The sequence below is a fragment of the Equus caballus genome, chromosome 16 (genome assembly GCF_041296265.1).
Source record: "Equus caballus isolate H_3958 breed thoroughbred chromosome 16, TB-T2T, whole genome shotgun sequence".
NCBI lineage: Eukaryota > Metazoa > Chordata > Mammalia > Perissodactyla > Equidae > Equus > Equus caballus.
Genome location: NC_091699.1, coordinates 74,845,587 through 74,871,747, shown reverse-complemented (window position 1 = coordinate 74,871,747; position 26,161 = coordinate 74,845,587). Strand labels below are relative to the sequence as shown.

General features: G+C 39.1%; 1 protein-coding gene and 1 long non-coding RNA gene across 3 annotated transcripts in view; one reads left to right on the top strand and one right to left on the bottom strand.

The window, feature by feature from the left end:
- The window catches only part of SATB1 (SATB homeobox 1), a 90,373-nt gene extending 86,736 nt beyond the window's left edge, over positions 1-3,637 (bottom strand). The window contains exon 1 of one of the 2 annotated variants that reach the window (XM_014731844.3): positions 3,454-3,637. The gene's annotated coding sequence lies outside the window, so the exon portion shown is untranslated. The remainder of the gene's footprint in view (positions 1-3,453) is intronic. The other variant, XM_070239062.1, reaches the window with a different exon arrangement.
- A 6,043-nt stretch (positions 3,638-9,680) lies between these two features.
- Positions 9,681-26,161, top strand: part of LOC102147489 (homeobox protein Hox-D11) — a 28,770-nt gene continuing 12,289 nt past the window's right edge. Inside the window, exon 1 of the long non-coding RNA XR_288575.4 lies at positions 9,681-10,322. This is a non-coding gene — a long non-coding RNA (homeobox protein Hox-D11). The remainder of the gene's footprint in view (positions 10,323-26,161) is intronic.

Genomic DNA, 26,161 nt, shown 5'->3' with positions numbered 1-26,161 from the left:
GGGAGAGAAATTTTAATCATGTGCATATTAAATATTAATAACCTATTCTGTTATTGTTGTAATAAGGTTAAGTAGGCTTCTCCATGCTTAAGGAAAGAGGGAGAAGTAGGAATGCATAATGGTGCAAAAAGATACAGAGATGAGAGACAGACATAAGGAAAATGTGTCAACAATAAACAAGAGGAAATGAGAAAAAAGGAAAAGATGAAGGTGGAAACTAATCTCTATGTGTCATTATGACTGCCAGAGTACTGGCAAAGCAGCAGCATCCTTTTATTTCAATTTTAATCATTTCTGAATTTTAATACCCAGCTCCTTTTGTAATTCTCCTGGCATTCCCCATATGCCTCCATCCCAGCCAAAACACCAGTGTAAATTAAATGGCAGGCAACCACACCACTGATGTAGCCTCCCCAAAGGATCTACCAGGTGACCAAACGCAAAAAAAGGTATGTCTCCCTTACATCCCTGAGGACCTCTAACCAATTAACTGGCTGAACGTTCTCTACTTTCTTTAATTTTGAAAAGAAGGACAGTAGTTAGGTAATCTACAGATAGAGAATCATTAAAAAAAATAAAGCAAGCCAGTAGTAATACAATAATCAGTGACCATCAGGGCCTGGAAAAATGAGTTTGCTCTCACTGGCACTAAGGAGCATCACATGATTATTTAATTACAGCTCTAATTTTTGTCTCGTGGATGGCAACATATCAACAATTAATAGGGCAAATAGAGGAGACTGTTTTTAAAGAGACAGAATATGCATGACAATGTAATAGGTCACACAGCAGTGTACTGCTTAAGAATACTTTCCTTTGTGTAACTAAATAGGACTGCCTTGCAAATAGCCCCATACACATTTTTAAAAGAAAATAAATTTAAAAAGGAAGTGGCTTTTTGAGATAACTTTCATAGAATGCCCAGAAATTTTCAGAATGTTTTGGATACAGCTAACACAACCCTATTGCAAATCTAGCGTTAATTTTAAGGAATGGAGTGAGATCTTCATTAATATAAATACCCTACATCTTAAAACATTTTTAAACAATGTATATAGCTACAATGAAAAATATCTTTTTATGCAATAATCATGGCTAACGTTTATTCAATGGGATCTTGAAAAAAACTCACTATTGTAGGAAAGAACAGGTAGAGGTCAACCAGCTTTAGGCCACCAGTCCATTGTATTTTGGTCCCAAAATCTCAGAAGGACTGTCACATGGTGGCCTGAATGCACGGACCTCCCCTGAGGCCCCCAGTACACTTAGTTACCACAACCAAACACCAAGGGACCATGAACCTCAACAGGGATATTTCACCTAATCCTGGAGGTCAGACAATGAGGATAAAACAGACCCTGGTGCCACTGTCAAAAAATGACAGAGCACACAGTTAAAGAAGAAAAACATTCAATTATCCAGAAAACTGGGGCGCATGTAGACTAAGTGTTCAGATAACCCCAGTAAAAACAGAAAATCAGAAAGAAAATTCTCTTTTTCCATTAAGTCATTATCAGCACAAGCTAAATTCACTGTTATTTTTAATTTAGCAAATCTTTAATGAATGCTCACTACGCGAGCCACCGAATACTGTGAAGTTTCTCATATTTTGTATAGTCATAGGCATGTACCTTGCACCAAATTTCTTTTTTGTGGTTTAATACTTTGTAGAAATAAATGACAGCAGCACCTAAAAATTCATGAAGTGGGAATAGTAGCGCATTTTAAAGTGCTATCTTACCAGTTTACAAAGTCTACATATCCAAATTAACCAAGGGAATTCAAATGGTTAACCAATTTGATGGAATTGTGTAATAAGGCTAAGTCCAGCTTTACACTCCTCTGGTTTCTGTCCCCCATTGTTCCGCCATGCCAGGAGCCAAAGCAAAGACCCAGATGTGAGATTCGGAAAAGGAAGCAGTCTCAGAACTACCACTATGATCAACTGCTCAAATGTATCTTAAATATAAGGTTATGGAGAATTGTAAGAAAACACAACTTGGCTAACCTAAAATGATTCCACAAAAAGAGGTGCTAAATCAACTCAATAAGCTCTTGATGGCTTATGTTGGCCAAGGTCATCAGAAAACTGTGGGCATCTCAAAATACAACGTGGGAAAAGCTGAAACTGCTGAGGGGCCATCATTTCTAATGCCACTGATAAAAGCTATCAAGCCGATACTAATCACAAAGAAAGGGGGAAAAAAAGAACAGGGAGATAATTTTATTTCCCAGTGAAAAGTTTTAAAATTAAGCTGTTTTAGTAGAAAACATTGTGATGATTCCAGACCAAAAATCTGACTCCATACATTCTAAAAGAATATTGTTAAAAGAGTCTAGCAAGCAGCAGCTTGTATGTAAGAGTATACATCATTCTTTTTTAACATGACTGTTAATATACAGTTAACATGTCTCAGAAAAGGCTGTAATTAACTGTCTACTGCTCTAATAACACTAATAGGCGTAGAGTATTATTAAAATACAATGACTCCATACAAAGTAAGGCTGTCATTTTTTAACTTTTAAGATAATGTTCTAAATTGTTTTTGAGTCCTCTTAAACCACCCAAAAGACAGCCCACCTCTAAGAAATTTTTCTTTAGAAAAGCGTAGTTATTAAAATATTGTTTTCCTCCCACAGTCTGGAGAGATCTATCTAACATGAAACAGGACATCTAGGTATCATTTCAGTTGGTGAAAATACAATGGGAACACTTGAATTGTTTTATCAGTTCTGTATATTCTTTTAAAATTTACAACTGCAAGCATTTTAATTTAGTACTTCATTCACTGATAAAAATCAGTCAAAGGGGAAAGAAAGGTTTGCTATGTCAAGAATCACATAGCCCTGTTGTGAATCCGCAATGATTTCCATTGTCTGGTTCACTGGAACAGGAAAACTCAATTGCATTTAACATCAAACAGCTAATTATGGATACGCTATATTCAAGACTATCTCCATTTCAAGATATCTGCATACACTAGGTTCTATTTTATTTATAATAATTATTACAATAAAATATTTATAACATAAAACCTCTTTTACCTTAAAGTCCTTCACATTATAAACAGTAAAAGGCCAAATTGTCATTTACACGCTCTTAACGGCATATCAGAAACCATTGAGCAATCAACTCTACTATATGCCTGGCTTCCTGGAAAACTGAATCTAAAGAATTGCCCCTCACACAGATTACTGACTAGCTTTTCTTTAAATACCTCAAGGAAAGAAGGTTTAATAATTTCTCCTGGGAGCTTCTGACCATATTTCACCACCCCAAGAAGAATGGCCACTGAAGAATTTTTGTTGGTATCTGATCCCAAATCGTCTCTAGCGGAGAAAAAGCAACATCCCAACCCAGAGACCTCCTCCGGACACTCCATGCCTGTCTCTCCCTGTGGCTACAGCTCTGATTCTCCAAAAGGAACTGATAGGAACTTTTCTGGCACTTACCCTCCAAATATCAGAGGCTGCTCTCTGAAGCTAGCCCTACAGGAGAGCTCTCAAAGAGTAGTCTTTGATGAGGTGACAGTGACGAAGTTCTCTCTGGCACTGCTAGCAAGGCAGAAGCATCCCCAAAGGAGCTGGTTACCAGTTGCCTGTGAAGCAGCTGGACCATTACTGCAGTTCTGAGGGTGCGTCACAAATCAGGTCACAGCTCTGGGTAGAGTCCACCCACTTCACCCGGTGTAACGCCCTCCACTTCCTGCACACCTGGGGGGAAGGGGTACAGAGGAGGGGGGCCAGTGCAGGTCCACAGACATTCTAGTAAAGGCACAACCAGGTGCAGCCTGACATCTGCTTCTTCTGCAAGCATTTCAGCTTCGTTCGGGGGACCTGTACCCCAAGGTACTCAAAAATTCGTGCAACAATCAGCGGGCTCTAAAATGAGTGATGAGCGTAATAAAATACTGCACAGTTAAATGTTTTATCCAGCAAGATCTTTCCTCCACTGGAAACCGAATCAACTCTTAATTTTTGATTACAAGACACTTCACTACCAAATGTCAAATAACTGGACTGAATAAATTTCAGCGGAATCTAGGGACGTAAATGCTGGGTACCAGTTAACTAATTTTCATCTCTCACAACTAAGCTAGATCACCGCATAAACTGAATTACATCCTTGAAAGTCCATTGAAAGAGGCGATTAGAATTTCTATTACGAACCTTCACACAGCAACAACTGTGGAAGTAATACAGAATAACTTGAAAGAATAAAAATAGGCCAATATGCTGGAGAAATGCTACACTACCACATCTCACCCTGAATATATATACACACAATCTGTATCTATTTACTCTGAAATGAAATATCTGATCTTAAAAAAGACTTTAAAAAAATAAACAGCAAAAGGTACTTTTGGCATAAGTTCAAAAGTACTAAATAATGTGTGTTAATGTGTTGATCACACTCTATGAAGACATCAAGTTGAATTAGACTTACCATTGAGAATAGCACTTAGGAACGATATATAAATTACCATAGTAGACACTTTTTCTTTGGTATAGTGAAGAAGAACCTTGTGTAACAGATTTGATTTATATGCTGTATTAAGACCACATTTTGCTCTGATGTCAATGGAATATGTGATTAGACATTGAGAACTGTGTGTAGATGATGAGTGCAAGAGCTATTTATGGAATGTAAGTAAAATAAGCATTTTCTCAAATTAATCATAAGTTTTGGAATTCAACTTTAACAGTATTTTGGCCAGGGGTCTCAAAAGAGAAGGGGCTTATAATTTTAAAAAATGCATTTAGTATTATAAGAAAGTTGCAATCTCCCTTATCTTAAGGTTGGCAGATTAACAAGAAGACAAATAAAAGAGGCAAGAATATTTTCAGAGGAAAGCTAACAGTATCACTCACTTGCTCGCTCGCTCACCCACTCACAGAGCCCCACTTTGTACTCATATTTGCAGATTTCCATTAAAAACTGAAGCATTCCATCTAAGACTTGGAAGGGAAGACACTTTATCAAAGTTATTATCTAAGTAATCAAATAGTTTAAGTAATCTATTTGGAACTTTGTCGAAAGTTAATTTAGCAAACACACACTTGAATGTGTTTCAACATATATGTCCTGAGGTTGTTCTAAGCTGACTATTTTAAGTGGCATGTGGATTCTTTTAGAGTTTTGATGTTATAGTTGAGGTATGTAAAGTCAAAGTGCCTAACATTTCTTTCAACTGGTTCTCACATGACAGAAAGGAGAAGATGAAATTACTCTTCTTTAAAGTTTTGCCACTGGGAAATGATCAGAAAAACTCCTCTCGACCCCTACCCCGAACCAGGAAGAGTCTGAAGCCCTGGATTATAGTACAGGTAGATATTAAAATGGAGACAGAGCCGTTATTTAGTGGTGACAGGAATATAAATACGTGCACTAACCTATAAACTGGTATTTACTTCAGGAAGGTAAGTAATATTTTTCCTCTGATTGCTGAGCTGTCAGTTTAATGCAGCGTAAATAAACAGTAGGTGCCTGCTAGCTCGAAGTAGGAAGTGTTCATTCCACACGAGGAACAGATTACTGAAGCCTGATGCTCATCATGCTGAAACATAACTTTCATTTTACCAGAAAGTACACCCTACCGTGGATGATTTTTCGTGCCTGATCTATTAATTAACTTAACTCTGTTCTGTCAAAATGTAAACCAATTTGTTAAAATCATCCCAGAGTTTTGGAGTTTCAAAACCAAATCAATTTGAAAAGCAAGAGTAATGACTGTTCTGTAATCTGATCATAAATGCTAAAAATGAATACTTAATATAATAAGCATAAACTCTACAAAACCAAAAAAAAGAACATATTTAAATATTGAATTTAATAATCTGAGTTAGTGAATTTACTCAAAATTCTCCTCCTTTGCTAATTAAAAGCAACTGGCACCTTTAATATTTTGCAACCTTGTGCTACTTAGGTCTGTTGAATATGTATGCTCATTCTGCTCTCTGAAATACCTAAAGGTAAACCATTCATAAAAATCAAATCACACTCCTTAACTCTAATAGAAATATTATTGGACTCTCCTGAGAGAAGTGGCAAGTTTGAAGATCAAATGATGATATGCTTCCTAACAGCATTCAGGTAAAATGTGGTTTTCTTCCCATTTTCTATATACCACGAAGCCATGACAGTATAGAGCAACTAATTTTCTCCTTACACACAAGTAATAAGCAAAATATTTCATAGCATCATTTAAAATGGGAACTCATCTTATCTACAAAGTATAAAAGGTAATTTGGGGAGGTCTCTATTTAAAATATGAACAAATTCTGATAAGTCATCACTGGATTATAAAGGAAAGAGAAGAGTTTAAAAAATAATATTTTTGCATTCGGCTACAACATGTCTAGACACAGTCTGAAGACTGATTCAGTCATATGCATTTATTTTATATACTTCATCAATCCCAAGTACTAACATAAGAGTCATCCAAGACGACACGTCTTGGAAGAAATGATGTGTTTGTGTAAAGGGCAAATCTATGTATGGCCCTTTTGGAAATTTACAGAACAGATGAAAAACCACTAGAGTGCTTTATAGACTCCCTGCTGTATATCCATGTTGTGTTTAGCTTAATAGTGTTTGTAACCAAAAGATTTTTACAATAATGAGGAACAGGTGCCTGTCACCTGACCTTTTAGGCCTAATTTACAATCCACAACCTGTCACATGAAAAAAATTGAAAATCTCCTCCAGATATTTCAGTCTTTGCTAACTTAATGTAATCTTTCTTAACCATCACTCAGCACATCTTATCTTATTCAATCACAGGTTCCTATAGCTGGCAACAGACTTCTTTGCAGAAATAAGCCAATATTCATTTTGTTGTTATTCTTGCTTAAGATGCTGAGAGACAAAAGAACTACTTTTGTAGATTATCAACCAAAGAATATATTAATTTATTACAACAACTGAACAAAAGGCATTCCTTTTGAATACTTTTATATACAAAGAACTATTATTTATTACATATTTCAGCTTGTGGGAAAATGAGGAATGCATTGATTCTGGAAATAACTATTCAGACTTTGGAAGTTCTTTAGGTCTTCTTTCTCTATCTCTTTTTTTCCCCTTCTCCTTGACCCCCCACTCCCACCCCCCCCCCCCCCACATTTTAAGGCACTAGTACTGTAGAAGGGAAATCCCTATTTCTTCTTTTGTCATCCATCATTTGTATTCTTTATTCAGAAAGGAATACAAAATTGAGCAGTGATTTTTATTTCTCTTGTATAATCTTGTTACATGCAGCCATACTCAAATTTAACAATGCTTTGTATTTTGTAGCTACTGTTTACATATTATGTATTACATATGACTGAACAACTCTACACTTAAAATATTGTTTCCATTAGAAAAAATATGAAGTAATAAGTGTCAAATGGAGATGAAGAATAAACATGCTCGGTATATTTATAAAATGCATAGTCATTTAAAATGTGCACAAATAGGATACATATTTTGCTACTGTTCCATTTTACATAGGATGCACGTTGTCTAAAGTGTGTTTAATAATGTGCCTAACCAAGTTAATTAAAGTATTTATGTCTGGTGATCGTGTTAAACACTTGGAGAGGTAGTGAAAGATACAGCCAGTTACTTCTGCTAACTAAAGTTGAAATTATGCACTTATTATAACCTTTTCTAACAATGTGAGAAAAACAGAGTAAATATATTAAATTTGTTTCACAACAGATGCTTAGGTTGTTAATATTTAAGATGCCTATTCATGCTATTCCTGTCTGCACATTTGTCAAAAATGTAAGCTTGAATGCTAATGTTTGCCAGCAGACTGGAGCAGCCAGTATATGAATGTACTACTGTTCTACTAAAATAATATGCATAGAAATAAAGGACCGCTGCTACATCTCAGCACTGGTACCACACAGCAGATTAAAGGTTTTTACAGCAAACACCTCAACCTTGGCTTTCTCCCGTCTTCAAGTACGGGGGGTTTTCGCAGCTACGTTTGACTACAGAATAAATCTTACATTCCTGACATCTCAGAAAAATCCACTTTACGTAAGGTGTAAATCTCAATAAAGTTTCAACGGGATGAGTTACTTCAGCAGCACGAACACTGTAGATTTTCGGGACTACTGAGGACAAACCTCACACTGTGCGGTCGCATTTTACTCATTCTTACCCCTCCTTGTCCTCTTGGGAAAGTCAGGTCCCCTGGCCTCCAGAGATGCAAGCATGGAACCCCAGCCAGTCAAGGCAGAAAGGTTCTCTCCTGAGAGTAAGACGTCTTTCTGCTTTCCCTGTCTCTTTTACAACCATGTAGAGTCCAAGTCTTACAACATTTGCCTGGAAATCCGGAATGCCGCTGAGAAAGTTCGCCGAGGAAGGGCGCAGGGGTCAAAATTGCCAGCTAGGAGACTTAGAGAGGGGATCCTGTGGTTGACACTCGTAAATAAAATTTGCAACGCCCTGGTGGAGGTCCGGGCCAAAACCTCCAGCTAGAGCCCTAAGCCCCTCTCCGCCTCCTGGGGTCATCCCAGGAGTCCTGCTCAGTGCACTTCCCCGGAACGCACGTGTCACTCCCCGGACCTGCCTGCTTCGACCCTCTCCTCGTGGTTGCCCAAACCCACGCTCTGCCGCCCCGGGAGCCTCGGCAGTGGAGTGCTCGGAGAAGGCCGCCACGCTCGGGTCGGGACCGCAGGAGGGAGACACGGTGCGGACCCCGAGGCCGCACCTGTGATGTCTCGGTCCCCGCAAAGAGGGCAGCACCTCTTCCTGCCTCCAGCCCAACTCCTAACCTACATTCACGCCAGGAGCCCCTTCTGGACCTCACTACCGCCGGCGAGGGCTCGAAACGCAGAGCGCCGCGGCTTTCAAACTCCCGACTCCAACTTGAGCGCCCCGGCGCCCGAGTGGCTCCCGGGATGGAGAAGTTGCCGCAAACTTCCCAGGCCCCTCTCCGCCGCCGCTCCCAAGCCGCCGCGCCAGCGGGGGGCGGAGGAAGGCGGACATGGACCGAGGAAGGATGCTGAGCTTACTCGCGATCCGGCGGGGGAACGTTTCCACTCCCCCAGCCTACTCAGCCGGGCACCTTTCTGCCAGCCCGGCTCCGGGGCGCATAGAGAGGCTCTCCCTTTCCCCATTTGATCCTTCGGCCTTTTCGACTCCCCTTTTCTCTTCCAAAAGGGGTCACACCGATGACCTGAAGGAGTTTGTTCAGCCAGGATCTGTCGGGCAGGTGTGTTAGTGTGTCCACACCCTGAGAGAGAACGAATGGCATCTTCAAGTCCCCCATCTCGGGTGCTCTTCCTCACTCATCCCGGCCCGCCCCTCCGGGATCCGGCTGCGCGAGAAAGGGGCTCGGAAGACCCCTGCCGCCGGGCGCCCACAAGAGGGGAGCCGTGCCGCCCCAACAAGGGGCGCCGTGGGTGGGTGCTACAGAGAAGTTTGGATCAATTCCGAAAAACAGAGAGACACAGAGATAAAAGAGCAAGAACGGGGGGGAAAAAAGAGAGGCAAAAGAACAGAACTCACTCAGGCATGGGCGTTGGGGGCGGCAGTGGCTGTCGAGCGCGGGCCGGAGACCAGGCACGGCTCCCCGGGCGGGCGCGCCGGCGTCGGACTTCCGAGGCGGCGGCTTCTGCTCTTGTGCCGCCGCCGCCGCCGCCGGAGCTGCGGCTGCCGCGGAAGTTAATTGCAACTTGACTTCAAGTTGTCTTCTTTCCCCATCCGAAGTGGGCGTTTAAAGGGGAGAGCGAGGCGAGGAGCGAGCGAGCGAGCGAGCGCGCGGGGCCGAGGGAAGGAAGAGAAGGGGGGAGGGAGGAGATGTTACCGGGGGGAGGGGGAGGGGGCGGCGGCGGGGGCGGGAGGGGGAAGGGGCCGGCGGGAGCTGCTCTCCGCTCGGCGGCCGCCGCGCCCGCAGTCTGGAGGCGCACCGGAGCGGCCGGGGCGCCCCCCGCGGGAGCCCGCAGCCACCGGGGCGCGCATCCAGCCGCGGCTCCTCGGCCGGGCACGCTGCGCCCGGGGGCTCGGCGGACCCCGCGCCGCCGCCGCTTCGGAGCTTGTGCGGCGCGGGCTGGCCGGCGGGGCGGCGAGGGCCCAACCCGCCTCCCCAGCGCCCGCCCCGGCTTCTCCCCCTGGCGGTGGAGCCTCGGCGGCCGCCGGCACCAGCAGGCGCGCTGGAGCCCGAGCCGAGCCGAGCCCGAGCCGCCGCCGCCGCCGCGCGCCGCTCCCAGGCTCCCTCCCAGCGCGCCGGCCGGGGTGTGGGGGGCGGCGGGCCGAGGGGCGATGGCGGGTGGGGGGCGCGCCCTGGGGCTGGCGCCGAAGACCGGACCCTCCTCTGCCAGGGGTAAGTGTGGGCGCTGGGAGTGCGCCCGGGGGTGCGCGGCGCGGTGCTCGCCGCTCGCCAACCCTGCCCCCTCACCTCGCCGGGGCCCCCACCGCGCGCACCCCTCCTCTTGCTGCCTGCGGCTTCCTCTTGTTGTTGGTTGTTTGGCTGAGCTTTTCTTTGGGGGGGGGGGCGGTGAAGGGGTGATTGTAGTCTATGTGCCAGCGGAGGAGGAAGTCAGGTGAGAAGCCCCGACGCAGCCCCCCCCCCCAGCCTGCGTGGGGTGCATCGCTCCCCACTAGGGGCATGTGGGCCAGTTTTTTTCTCTTGTCATGTTCAGTCGAGATGATCTTTCCTAGAGGGCCTTCTTCCCTTACTGCCTGCTCTGTCCGTCTCCCTTCACCCCACCCTCGCCCCTCTCAGCACCCCATCCGGGAGCGCTGCCTCCCAGCGTAGTGGAATGAGGAAGACGGGGCCCTCTGGCAGACCCTCACGTCGCCCCCTGCCCATGTGTTTAATATTTATCTTCCCATCAGCAGCTGTACTTGTTTTCAGTCCACTGGAAAAAAGACGCCTAAGCTGAGGTCCAATTTCTCCAAAAAGCTGGAAGCAGAGGGAGAGAGATGAGGATTTAATGATAAGGGACTCGCAGAGGAGAAGGGGCCCGGGAACCTTCCCGAAAGGGAACTGAAACTCAAAAAACCTCTGCAAGATCAGAGTGATTGGAGGTTCAGCACCCCAGGCTCAGGAGAAGCTGGACCAAGATCAACTTTGCCCCTGTCCTCCTGCCATTCTTCCCCCAGCTCTAAGGACGGTAACAGGTCTTTTGTTAGGTGTTGTGTCCTCTTTGGGAAATTTGCATTGAGTATGACAACAGAAAATGAATACTGTTTACTCGAAGTTTAGGGGATTGCAGAAAGAAAAAAACATAGTCTTTACTTTTTTTCTTCGTGTGTGTGTGTGTAGAGTTGTTAGGTTCATGGCATGAACTGCAAAACGTCAGTTTGCAACAATAAGGACCGTAGAGCCGCCTGGGTATATTTTTAGAAGCTTCACTTTCTTGAGTTCCTTTCACACAAGGCTTGCTCTCTCAGTAAGTCCCCATAAAGAATTGTATTTAGAGAGAAGGAAACTATAGAAGCAGGAGGGAGATTGCTAAGATCTCCATCCCGCCAGCACAGAGCACTGTTTGCAGTGAAGTTCCTGGAAAGTGACTGTGGGCTGAGAATTCAGTTTTTCCTAAAAGCTCTGTTAGGTCCTCTTCTATCAGATGTCTATGAATAAAGCACAGCACGCTGGGAAAATCCTGATATCCGTGCAGTCTTATTTTATCTTTTACACAGTGGCTGATTCTACTTTCCTGGTAACAAACACATCAACAGTGCTGTATTTTTGTGTGGTTTTTCTAAATAAAGGAGAGGAGCGCAGTGTATTCACACTGCTTTCTGACATGCCAGTTTTTTTCTATCAATGGGTATTGAATTTGCTGGAATTTATCCGTCTTTTTCAGTTGTTTGTCATTTATGTAGAGACAACACTCCCAAAGACATAACAATATGAAAAGTTTATGAATTAGTGTCTTTAGAGTACCAGCCCTCATTTTTAAGATGCAAGTGCCCACCTCATCTCCTGGTTTTGTAAAGCAAAGCAAAAATTTGTAAATGATTGCAATGGGCACACGAAATAAAACACAAGTGTTTCTTCCTAGAATACTTTCTGCCTCCACACGATCGAGGAGACACCAAATCCTGCTGCCTTAATTTACCAAAATGCTGAATTGCCTAACCGGTACTCATCTCTCCATCTGGGAATGGCATCAGGTTTGGAAAGGAAGGAATAAATTCTCAGTCTTTAATTACTACTGCTTATTAGCAATTTCTTGTAGCAGGCAACTGATTCTCAATTCTGGAAGCCTGAAATGAAGCTTAACAAAATTGAAATACAGAAAAAGGATTGGTTTTCTTCTCCCTTACACACTGCTACCTACTCATGCCACTCCCCCACGTTACCAACTAAGCCCCCAGAATTTAAGGTGTGATGTGTTCCCTTGCATTAAACCAACGGAACCTTTTACCCCAACCTTTTGAATTTGCTTTACTTCCCCCCAAATATCTTGTACAGAGAACTCATAGGCTCTATTATAATACAGAATTATGTAATGATGGGTGCAGGACATTAAGTAACATATCTTGATAAACTCTTATGTAAACCTTGCCCCCTGGCACATAGTAGGAATACATTAAATACTTACTGAATTAAGATGTTAATGAAATATTGTAATTGGCCACAGATTCAATAGTACAGGGCTAAGGTTTCTTTCAGAAGAAAAAGACGTTTTGCTGCAAAGTTATTAGGGTAATATGTTTGTGCTAGATTTTTTTAACAAGTCCAAATCTAACTTAAATGGAGGACAAGTAAACCTGAAACATATCACATGGGCACTAATAATAGCTAACGTTAAAAGCTGATTATTTTCCTAGGAGAATAGACAATAAAATATTGCCTACTTAATAGCATGAGAAAGATATAGAGGAGGGGTTAAACAGCATTGGCCTTCAAGGAATTTATTTTCTGGAAAAATGACATCAAAATGTGAAAAGATAACTCAATGGATCAGTAAGTGGTTTGAGTCAAAGGAATACTTGAGGAAATAGATTTTTTTTTTCTTTTTTAGACCAGATGAAATAGACATCCTGAAGCTGAAGGTTGGAAGAGTATGTTTAAGATAATTTGTCCAGTCAAACCTTTGGGGGCCATCAACGCAAACATCTTCGGTGAAGAGGAACTCACCACTTACCTCCCTAAAGGCAGGGATTTTACCTACAAAATACTTACACAGAGTAGAGTTCAGTGTATATTGTGTGAGTGAATGAGTACTCTCCTAAGTAGTTCATTCCATCTTTGTACACTTTATTGCGTTTTTTCTTAAACTGCACAGAATTGGTCTTTCTGAAACTTTCAACCACTACTCTTAGTTCTGCCATTTGCAGCAAAACAGGAGAAATCTGTTGTATTAGTCAGAATAGACTGTGTTATGCCAGAGTACCAAACAATTCTGATTTTTAGTGACCTATCATGGCAAAAGTTGTTTTCTCGGTCATGCTATGAGTGCATTGTAGGTCAGCTGGTCTGTCCCATGTCTCCTCATTCACGATCCCAGGCTGACAGAATAGTTACCATCTTGAATGTTTTATGTTGCTATGGCAAAAATAAGGATCACTCTGGGGATCTCATATTGGCATTTAAATGCTGTGGGCAGAAGTGATACACGTCATTTGGGCTCACAAATAATTGGCCAGTATTAGTTGCCTGGCTCCATGGAATCATCACAATGAGGCCAGAGAGTGCAGCCTACCTTGTGCCCAAAAGTAGAGAGCTATGGTGCATAACTCTAAGAGCTACATGCTCCTAGTGACCCTTGTCTACATGATAGCCTCCAGCTAAATGATCTCTTCCTGCCACTTTGTGCCCCAAATATTCCATTCTTTAGGGTAAACACTGCAGGAGAGGCCACCGGCTTATAGGGAGATACGTTGTGACTTCTTTCACCACCTACTCTCTCTCTCTCAGTGCAGCACCACAGTACCCCCTTCCCTTGCAAAGTGTGGCACCCTATCAATTTTAAGTCACTCTTTATTATAGACATTTTATTTTCTAAGACTTGATTTCCTGGACAGGGTACAATGAACAGGAACTTTTAAGAAGCGTTATCTCTGAAGATGTCATGATCATTATCAAAATTTGAAATTTGGTTTGAGTAGTTCCTTCCCTTATTTTAAACATCAAAATCCTGTAACACAAATAAAAAATTCTCTTGGCAGTATTCATTCATCCATCTTTTTGCTCATTCAATAAATATTCATTGTGTACCTACTCGATGCTAGGCACTCTGTTAAGGACTGGGGATATGGAGACGGTTAACAGTTCTCCTCTTCAAGAAACACATTTTATGATGGTGCAGACAGAAGTCATTGCAATGCTAATAGAGGCACAAAGTGCTATGGAAACACTTGGGAAGAAGGGAATAATTCTGGCAGGATTTAAGAGAGTTCCATAGAGGAATTGAACTAAGTTTTGATGAAAGTGAGAATCTTCCAGGCAGAAAAGGAAGATAGAAGGAGGATATTTCAAGCAGAGAGACCAGCATGGTAAAGGCACTAAGAAACATGAAGCTTGTTGTTTAGGGAACTATGGGGAATTCAGTGTGTCTGGGACATGGGGTCTTTGCAAAGGATGAAACCAAAGAGCTCCAAATTGTGAAGGACCTTGCCGACTTGCTCCAGAGCTTAGACATTATCCCATCCATCAGGCATTGCAAACTCTTATGTCTGCCTTGAATATAAGTGAGAAAAGCAGACCAAATTGAGACCATGCGCAGTGGTGGGGTGACAATCTGGAGAATATATTTTCTGTCTAAATGGGATAGTCGATGCCAATGATGCCAAATGTCAGATCTTCCCATTTTTAAAGAGAAGCTGCAAATTCAGTTTATATGAAAAATAAAAATATTAGATATTGAGAACGTCTCCGTATTTTAAAGTACATCTGTGTGGGAGGTAAAAAATGTCTAGAGGTCAAAATCAGGTTAAGGACCACCAGTCAATGTCTCCTACATGAGACATTAGGAGTCTCATGTATGAGATAGGGTGTCAGTAAAGGTTGTAAGGATGGGCGTAACACCAACAAATCTCTTTAGAAGGATCACTCTGGTGGCAAAATGGACAGGAAAAGTCTGGAGTCTGGGAGGCTATAGATAGTCTGTAACCATTTGAGGGATGATGCCAAGCCCTTTCTAAAACTGCCCATTTTATAGGACACAACTTTCCATTATGTAGAAGGCACCTGATAAATATTTGCAAAGCTAATGAAAAACAGAAAAGAAAGCTAAAGTTTTAGGAGAGCACATTTTTCAAGTGCTCCTTATGCCATATGCCTCTTTCGCTAGACTGTTTATTTTTCAAGAGTACAATCATCTTTTTTTGGGGGGGGGGACTATTCATATATGTTTAATTAACATCTGAATATTTTATGTAAGCATAGCTAGAAAATTTAGTAATAGAATCTGTTTTAAAAATGGACTTTAGAAGGCCCAGCCCAGTGGCATAGCAGTTAAGTTTAAAAGCTCTGCTTCAGTGGCCTGGGGTTCTCGGGTTCCGATCCTGCCATGGACCTATGCACCGCTTATCAAGCCATGCTGTGGCAAGCATGGCATCCTGGTGGGCTCTGGGGGCATCCCAGTGAGAGGAGGATCCTCTCCGGAGACTGAGACATTGGTGGGGGCCGCTGCCCTGAGCTGGCCCAGGCGCGCCGACATGGCACCGGTGGGGGCCATCAAGGTGCGTCCCCCAGGCTGCTAGCCCAGGGGTCCACCACCTAGAGTACAATGATCTTCTGTTGATCACATATAATATTTCTGTATCTGTCTATGATAAATATTATTGGTTTTTAAAAATGCATAAATCATTCAATGCAGGACACAAAGATCAGCACAGCCTCAGAATATCTATTGTCTAGGACTAAGCTTACTGATCCTACCTCATTATAAAGGAATGCTGGCTAACCAAATGGGTCTTGTACCAGGGCCTAAAACCCTGTACTCTCACTCTGGAAAACTATGCTAGACCCATTTGTATAGTTTTTGTATGTTTCTAGTGAAGACCAAACTCTTTATTACTACTCATCAGAGTATATTATAGGTCAGTCTATCCCATAGCTGTGTGCCTGTGTCTTGATGATGTTTAATTTTTCAATTTTTTAACAAATTGAGTCTGCTAAAGATTTATTCTTCCCAGCTCCTCTCTTGCTTTGAAACCATACTTTCCTGCCACTCCACAGTCTGCAATCTGCAAGAACACCTGACACTCTCCCATAAACTCCAATAAAATGTTAGAAACACTAGGTATCCTTTCATAAAGTGTGCCGACTGGTTTCTCTTTGGTTATGTTCCCACGGACACATCCATATTCTTAATGCCACTCAATTCACTAGACAATCAAGTCTTTAAATTCTTAACAACTTGGCTCTGCAAATTCTAATTTTTTTATTCAACTTTCTTGAGGTATAATTTATACACAATAAAATTCAGCTATTTTATGTGTTCCGTGAGTTTTGAATACAAAGGAGCAGCATGAGCAAATTATAATATTTTAAGTGAACTTCACAGTAAATTAATACATATAGACAAAGCAGCCTTATGTGTCCAACTGCCTGAATTCTACTCTTGGTTCAGCTACTTACTACCTGTATGACCTTGAGCAAGTCTCTTAGTTTTCTGCCTCAACTTCCTCATCCATATGATGGGGATAATTATTGTACCCACTTCCTGGAGTTAATAAATGCACAGTTAGTACTCAATAAAGACTAACAATTGTTTCTTTTGTTAATGTTATTGTTGTCATTATTATCCTATTAGAAAACAAATCCTGGAATCTAAACAAGAATAGAAAATGACTGGAATGTCAGTGGGGTAGAAGCAAGTACCTCTGGGTGACTTGCTAGTGTACCAGGCGCACACAAAGCCAGAGAAGAAGTATGGCCTCTATTTCTGGAATATTTATTTTTTCCTTAAAGATTTTGGAAGAATTTATTTTCTATTAAAACAGTCACCCATACAGTGAAATCACATGCCACATTTTGCATGAATTTTTAACAAAAAACAACAGTCTTCAAAGACCTTTTGGCTACCTGACACTTTGAGGGGAAGGGTGGGTACTGCATTCACTTCCTTCTGCTGCTTTCTCTCCTCTTTGCTTTGATGAAAATGTTTGCAAATTCCAGACCGTACACTAGTAATGTTTACCTTAACGTTATTAAAGCACCTCCTATTTTTATATGCTATCAATGTTGCCCAAATGTAGAATCTTTGCCATTAGTAAATGTTCACATTTTAGACCAAGAATGTTTTGGAATATGGAAGAAAATTATTAAAGCATGACCTTGGGGAAATCAAGTCATCAGGAAGAAGAGAGTGAAACTGAATTCTAGTTCTGATTCTGTCACTAACCAGCTAGTTTGTTTATATCCACCAGGGCAGGGATCTTTGTTCTTTTCACTCATGATTCCCACATTTCTAGAATAAATATGATCTTGGGAAAGACACCTAGTCTTTATTAGTCTCAGTTTCCTCAGCCATAAAATAAGAGGGTTGGATCAGTAGATCTCAAACTTTAGTGTGTATAGGAATTAAATGGAATGCCTATTAAAAATGCAGATTCCTTCTCTATGTCCATAAATTCAGATTTGGTAGACACAAGCTGGGATCTAGCAATCCACATGGATTTGGGAAATTTGGGTTGAAAGGGGCAGAAATTCAACTCAAAAATGAGCCATTTGTTTTTGGTTTTGTTTCACTTCTTCTCCTCCTCCCCCAACACTCACACGCAAAAACTGGAAAATACAGTGTAATGATTGCTTTATGCATAGTTAGATCTAGCTGCTTAAATAATGTCACCAACTATCTCTTGGTTCTCCTTTCTTCTGTGTTAACTTCTGTTTTAACTTCACTCTCTGTCTGGTTTTCTCTTTACTATAGTAAGCTAGTCCCTCTGGGCCTCTATTCTCCTGACATAGAAACCCCAACACAAAGAGTGTTCCTCTTTCTCAAAGTTTCTAGCAGAAGAACTACACCTGACTGTGACTGGATCACATTGTTTCATGTACCCATGCCTGCACTCATCACCCTGCTCAGGGGCTATGGTTCTTTAACCCACATTTGGGTTAAATGCACCAAGTGAATTTGGGAGTGCAGCTACCCTACCCAAATCATGTAGGCTGGGGGTGGGGGAGATGTGGTTCTCCAAGATAAATTGGGGGTAATTTTTCCAGAAATAGGGAAAATGGATGTTTATTAGCCAAAACTATAGATTTTTATCCACTACTGTACATTTTTATAGAAATATTTCGATGAGAATGAGCCAATTGGTATATTACAAAATGACAACCAGTGTGCCAAGGTACAGAGGCCTTCAGCCTTCAAGGTGACCCAGGAGGGCCTCGAAAGGGCCTAAGATGGTCAGTGTCCCTGAGCCAGTTGTGTTATCCATTTACCCCAGTGTTTTCGGCAAATATTAAGCATTTACTATGTGTGCCATGAAGATGATTTATGTGCAGATTATCTATGAATTGTACATTGGGGATCAATGGATTTTGAGAATCATTCACACTTTGAGGTCACCTCAAACATACTTTAGGATCCTTATGAGATAACTTGGAAGGTGGTTTATGCAAATGAAAGGACAGCAAAAACTCCGATTGTAATAAAAAGAAATGGGACTAACAAACAAACACAACCATCAGTTGAAACCTGCTTTGACTTGGTTATCAGTTTGGTTTTAATTTAATATTCTTGAGCAAATGTAGTCTGTTCTCTCTAATGGATACAGTCCCAGCCTGTATCTCAGCATCCCTGGCTCCTTTTAATGTTTGGAGCACATTATACAGGCAATGGAAAGGGGTAAGCTGGCAACAGCATGGAACAGAAAACTGAGTTGACTGTTAGTCATCAGATTTGTTTTAGGTGCATTACATGTGAGTTCATGAAAGAAGTGAATTCTGATGAAAGAATTATTATCTCCTTCCTTTATTAAGTGAAGAAGCTACTATCATTCTCTTAAACTCATTAATAAAATTAATAAAATATATCTACCTCTTCAATTTAGTATTGTCATTACTTTAGTTTCAGATGGCCTCTGCATACCCCTTCCTAACTTTCACCTTCGCCAAAGCAACCCAATGTGATAAAGAAAGCATTTTCAATAAGTCGTGCTAGACTAACTAGATATGCATATAGAAAACAAACAAACTACACTGATCCCTACCTCACACCATATGCACAAATTCATTTGATATATGGACATAGATCTAAATGTAGAAGCTAAAATCCTAAAGCTTTTAGAGGAAAACATAATATAACTTGGAGATAGACAGAGCTTTCTTAAATAAGCCATAAAAGCAATAACCATAAAAGAAAAAATAAATAAATGACATGTTAAAATTAAAAACTTATCCTCATCTAAAGGAAAACAGGGACTAAGTAAAGCCTGGGAATCCCTGATTAAACAATCATTACCACCAGGGAGATTTCCTCTCTCCTGCATTAGTTCAAGTTATTTTGACTTGTAAGTGATAGTCGCTGACTCTGTGAGCTTAAGCAAAAAGGGAAAAGCACACTGGGGATTTTCATGGAATCTAAAGTCAGTGCAGTGGGGCCTCAGGAACAGAAGTATTGGGAACCAGTAAATCCTCTCTTTCCATATCTCTTCTTGGTCTTTCTTGTTCCAGGCGGTCCAGCTCCCTCTTCCCTCAGTTACATAGCAGATCACGGTTGCCAGCTGTACTTGAGCCAAGGATGTTACAGTCAAGCCACCCAGAGGAAGGCCCATCTTTCTGTCTGTCGCAGTTCTCAGAGAAGAGTCTGATTGTCCCATTTGGGTCTAGTGACCACTATTAGTCCAATAAACTCTGGCCAGAGTCAGAACAACATTTAAAGAAACAAAGCAGCTTCTTTCATCCATGGGAATGTAAAAAAGTAATTATATTCCAATTAATATGCTCTCTATATTTCCTCTTCATTAGACAAAAGATGGAGTTGACAAAAATTTTGTACGTTTTTCTTCTTCCTTTTTTTTTTTAAAGGTTGGCACCTGAGCTAACAAATGTTGCCAATGTTTTTTTTTTTTTATTCTCCCCAAAGCCCCCCAGTACATAGGTACATAGTTGTATATTCTAGTTGTGAGTGCCTCTGGTTGTGCTATGTGGGACACCACCTCAGCATGGCCTGATGAGTGGTGTCATGTCCGCACCCAGGATCTGAACCAGCAAAACTCTGGGCCATCGTAGTAGAGCGCGCAAACTTAACCACTCGGCCATGAGGCCAGTCCCTATACATAGTTTTTAATAACTATAAGTTTTGGTGTATTGATATACTATTTCTTTGATTCTCTAATATCAACATCTCTGCCTCTTTACAAGTTGATTTATATGTATTAAGAGCTGTAAACAAAATTAGTCCATTTTAAAAATGGGCATATTTATTTGTAAATTATCAGCCAAGATCTATCCCAATGCAGACTGCTTTGTTCTAGTCTGAATATACAATAAAATTAATTTAAATAACTTTAATCAGCTTCAAAAACAGCAAATTCCAAGACAATTAGGTTAACTTTAAGAACTCATATTTATTGAGTTAACAGATGGTAAATTAAAAAACAATGAAGTTAATTTTTAAAATCATTCACTGAGTTAAAAAAATAGACATTTAACAAAACTGTTTTTAAGTTGTTTTTTCATCCCAATATGCATATTTTAAGATTCCAATTTAGAGGACTTCTGGGAAGACACCAAATGACTCGCAGTATATGAATGCTCTTCCACCAAATAACTTATTAAACAGCCTTAGAACCATCTGAAAAAGAATTGTATGCATCAACAATAAAAATATAAGAAATGAGCTTATTCCAGATACTGGAAGGAATGAAAGATCTGCCTCATCAATTCCAATTTGTTCTCTAACACGCTCTCGTGGCCTTCTGTATTGCTGGCCCTGACATACCTTGGGAATTTTCTATGCTAGCAGAGTAAAAGTTACTCCTGGCCAGATTGCATTTCTACATTTTAGCAGTCAAATGTAAAAGATTTCCCTTTGATGGCTTCTTGGGACTTGTGCACCAGTGACTTGAAATATATGAGCATCACAAAAATGTTTTCTTTGTTTTCTCCTTTGCTGTCATTGTAAGTGCTAAAAGCTGACTCTGCAAGCTTACAGGAAAAGAGGAATTTCGTGGAAGCACAGTGAGGGTGTGAGGGTTTTTCCTCTTGGGCTCCTACTTCATTGGGTCTCCTTGGAGTTTTTGGAGATGAAAGAATGACATATTCCAATACATGAAGTGTACTAGAAACTCTCGTTGTTTCCGCATGAGAGTTCAAACATTTCTCCTACTTCCCATGGTTTTATTGATGGCATTGAAGAGAACACCATGGATACATTAAGATACATTATTTGCATTGTACTGGCTATTATTAGGGGTTTTTTGGTAAGGAAGACTCTTTCTGAGCTAACATCTGTGCCCATCTTCCTCTATTTTGTATGTAGGATGCCACCACAGCATGGCTTGATGAGCAGTGTGTAGGTCCACACCCAGGATTCGAATCCACAAACCCCAGGCCACCGAAGCAGAGCGTGTGAAATTAACCACTATGACAGCAGGCTGGCCCCTGGCTATTATTGGTTTTAACGTCGTGGCATATTTAGAACAAAAGTTCTACCTGTAGAGATGAAGTTATTTCACAAACATATTTGGAATAGATCTGTTTGCATGGCTGGTTGCTCAATCGGTGTTACAGTCTTTTCTTTACCCTGGATAACAGCAAACTGTCTTATATTTTATTTTATGATTCTCAAAACTCCTTGTCTAAGATCTGGTCTCACTACATTGTAAACCTTACATTTCTTGGTCAGTAATGTTGAGAATTATATTTACTGGTTTTGATAGACCAATTTATTAGTTGTAATTTGAATTAAAAACAGAGATGTAAAGCACATTTATTAGTGAAATTACTGGAGTAAAAATTATCTTATTATTGTGCATTTGAAACTATTTAGCGCCTAGCCCCTTTTCTCCTTGAAATAACTGTTTTTATAATAACCTTTTGATAATATGAGACTTCTTAGAAATGTATTTATTACAATATAGTAGTACAGACTATATTGTTTTTAATTAAGCAAGAACAGATATAAATAAGAATAGATTGTGACTAAATGAAAAATTCAGTAGGTGAAATTTCTATTTTGCAGAAATAGAAATCAGAGATACAGAAGAAAAACTTCATAAGTAGTCTAAACATCCAAAGGAGATGAATAAAAGTTAAAAAGATAAGAGGAAATTGGATAAATTATGGAGTTCTAACTCAGAATATAAGTTCCTTAAGAGCAATAAAAATCTTATTGTAACCTTACCCCTAACAGAGGACTTAACACATAGTATATACTATTAGTATTAAATAAATGTTTCTTGAACTTATGAATAAAATAATCAGTGTTCCCCTGAAAATAAAGCAGATGGACCAGAAGTAAAAATCAAAGTTATAAAAGAAAAACTTTGTGAAGAAAAAGTTGCACTGACAGATTTCTTTTGAACAAAATTAGGAAATAGAGATAAATGCCTAGTCAGAGGCTGGTCAATTTTTAAATTTCTAGGGCAAACAAAATTCCTGCAATTGTCTAAGAAAAATATATATATAAATACTTTTGTAGATCACCCTCATTTTTTTAATATAGAACAAGAACTTTTTTAAGACCACAGGTAAATTTCTACATATTTTAAGAGAAACCAGTTTGATTTTGCAAGTTTTATGCCTACCTGATTATTGGCTTATGTGTAAAAGCAACAGTGGAACATTTTAAAATCTGAAAAGTGTCAGAAAATATAAACATTTTCTGAAAAATATTGCAGAGAGATATCTTCCAGATCATTGAGAGGTGAGACAATATAAAAACTCAAGGATAGGACATTTTGGGAAAAATGATTAGTGCTAAGCATTGAAGGCAAAGACAAAGAAATAAATGAATAATGTATAGTGAAAATTGAAGTGAGTGAAGAATTGATGCTGATGGCTAGATATTTTTTTTTACTAAAGGACCAATGTTTTCAATAAAACAATCTTTAAGAAGAAATTTTCATATTTTTAAGTGAAGAGTTTGTAACTCATGGTCACAATGTGGAATGAGGAAATGTAGAAAACAAAAGCATTAGAAGTTGTTGCTTTATTTTTAAATCATTAGATAAGAATGCATTTAAGGATAGTTATGCATAATTAAATGTAGGCACTAGTTGAACTGGAAACAAACGATCTATGTTATAAGTAACTGTAGAAGATAAAAGTAAACAAAACATAGTCCATGCAAAAGGCAGAATGGAAAGGAAACAATAACAAACTATTGAAAAGGACAAAGTATAAAATAAGTCCAATCAAGCTTAAAAATTATGACAAGTATAAATGGCTTAAATTTTCCTATTCAAATGGAAAGATCTTCACATTAAGTTACAATGAAAGTCTTATGATTTGGTGTACTTACAAGAGTCATACTTAAAGAAAAATGACATAGAAATATTTTTTTAAATGGCAAAGATTTTCCAGCCTAACATGCTTACATCTAAATCAAATATAGCAATATAAATATAAAAGAGGAATTTTTGTCACAAAAAAAGTAAATAAGACAACAGAACTATTTTATAATCATGAATAGTATAGTATTAGTGAGAGAATAATGGTACTGAAAGATTATGCATTAAATAAGCAAAAGGTAATTTTTACATTCCGTTCTTTTAATACAATAGGACTCAACACAGCAAAATATTGAAAATAATATGTATCCAAACAGTGCAAAAGTTTACAAAATTAGAAACTATACTAGGGAAATACATCATATCAGTAGGTTAAATAAAAAAAGAAGTCAATTGTTATTTTAATAGATTGTTTTTAAAAGCATTGGATAAAATTTAATAGCTGTTTCTGTTAAAATGATAAAGAAGGAAAAATAAAATATTTCCCTAACATGATAGTATTTTCAACTAACAGTCAGCATTAAAATTAATGTAAAAATACTAGAAATGTATGTGTTTAAAAACAGGTGGGGATGGAAGTTGGTATGATGGTTTGGTCATAATAATCTTATTAAATGTTATTTTAAAAGCCCTGATCAGTGTAATAAAACACTAAAGAAAGAACAGGTATAAAGAGTGAAAAAGATACAACATTATCCTTGTGTATTGGAAAAATATTTTTTATAGCTCAAAGCCCAAGGGACTCAAGAAAAATATGAATAGACAATAAATGAGTAAAAATTAAAAGACATATGAATATTAAATAAATCAGTAGTATTTTTAAATATTAGCAACCATTTAAATATAAACTTTTAAAAGAGGTTCATTTTATAAGAGCAACAAAATGTATAAAGCTGTATGATTTATTTTAAACAGAAATATGTGAAATAAAACTTTTGGGGAGCTAAAAAATGTTAAATAATCAAAAGACCTTATTTTTATTGTTTGATTGTTTTTGATATAGCTAAAGTTCTCCTAAAGAACTTTTTGGGAGCTATAAAAATATTAAAAGACTAGTTTCTGCTTTAAAAGATAACATTTTTTTAACTGTTAACTTTTTCCAAAAGGTAGATTTAATGGAAATCTAATAGTTTTTCTTTTGTTTTTCACATTTTGAGATAATAGTGAGAGGAACTTGATTTTGAAATAAATCCGGAAAAGAAAGTAGGCAAGAATAGCAAGTAAAAATCAGTTTTGAGAAAGAAGAGTAATGAGAAGAGACCAGTCTTATCAAATATTAAAATATATTATAAAGTTATAATAATTAAAATCATGTGATACTGGCACCAAAATAGATAGATTAATGAGGCTAAATATGTGGTCAAAATAAATTATATTTTGAGAATATAATGAAGTATTTCAAAGAATGAAATATTTGATAATGGCAGGACACAAATCAATGGAGAGGGAAAACACTTTACAACACGTGGACTGATTAACAGTTTGGAAAAAATCAATTTGCACATTCATCATACACATGCAATAAATTAGCAAAACTCAAACCATAGGAAGTCTAAAGGGACTTGTTTTTATAAGCTTAGAATACTGTAACTAATTGCAAAGTGAAAGATAAAATAGATTTGATTATATTAAAACAGCAATAAAACAAGCCACCAGTAGCCTAGGTACAATTATTTGAATGTAATAACAGAAAGGGTTAATATGATTATTGCACAGAAGATCATACAAACTCATAATAGCACTGCAACTGAGAACTCATACATGAGATAAGAATAGAATCACATTTCACAAAAGATGAAATATAACACATTTGCAAACATACAAAAACATCCAGTCTTACTAATAATCACATGAATATACACTAAAACAAGAATAAGTTATACTTAGGTTTAATCCATTATTTTTAAATTAGTGTCAAGGACTTCTACTCTCAGCTGTTGCAGATTATTTTCATTTAGATCAACTCATCCGCTGAAAGCAAGTAGAAAAGCTGAATAAAATCTAGCAAATATTTATTTAAAGGCATACCAGAGCTCTGAGGTAGAGAGGACTTGAAAGGCCAAGAACCCAGAGAGCAGGGAATCCAAGAGAGATCCCCTATACATAACTGCCTGTCAGAAGCAAAAGTGAAACATCATTTGACAAAGATATGATCATCCAGAGGCTCAAATTATTTCTATGATTTTTCACACACAATGTGCGGCATTTAATAAAGTTACCAGGCATACCAGCAGACAAGATAAAATGACCAAAAATAGACCTACAGGAGATCCAGATACAGGAGTAACAGACTTTAAAATATCTGTGATTAGTCAATTAAAGAAATTAGATGAGAAGATGGAGAATTGCAACAGATTACTGGTAGCTATCATGAAAAACAGAAATTCTGGAACTGAGAAATAAACTGATAGAAATTAAAAACTCAATAGATGAGTTTAAGAACAGATTAGAAAAAGATGAAGAACAGATTGATAAACTGGAAGACCAAAGCAAGAGGAAATTTAATGTTAGTAGCCAAAGTCAGCAAGAGGTCATTGAAAAATGGTTTCTTCTTACATAACGAGTGGCATATAAGTCTGTATAACACTTTTTGGAAATACTTAGCAATGTAAGTCAGATAGTAGAACAAAAACTTTTATATCTTTTGACCCAATATTCTTATCTCTGAGAATATATTATAAGGACATAATTTTTTTATTGTGAATTGCTTTATGTATGAAGATGTTCATTACAGACATTTATAATAGTAATAACTTTGTGCAGATGATGTTTTAAGTTCTTTTCTTCAATTAATGCAGT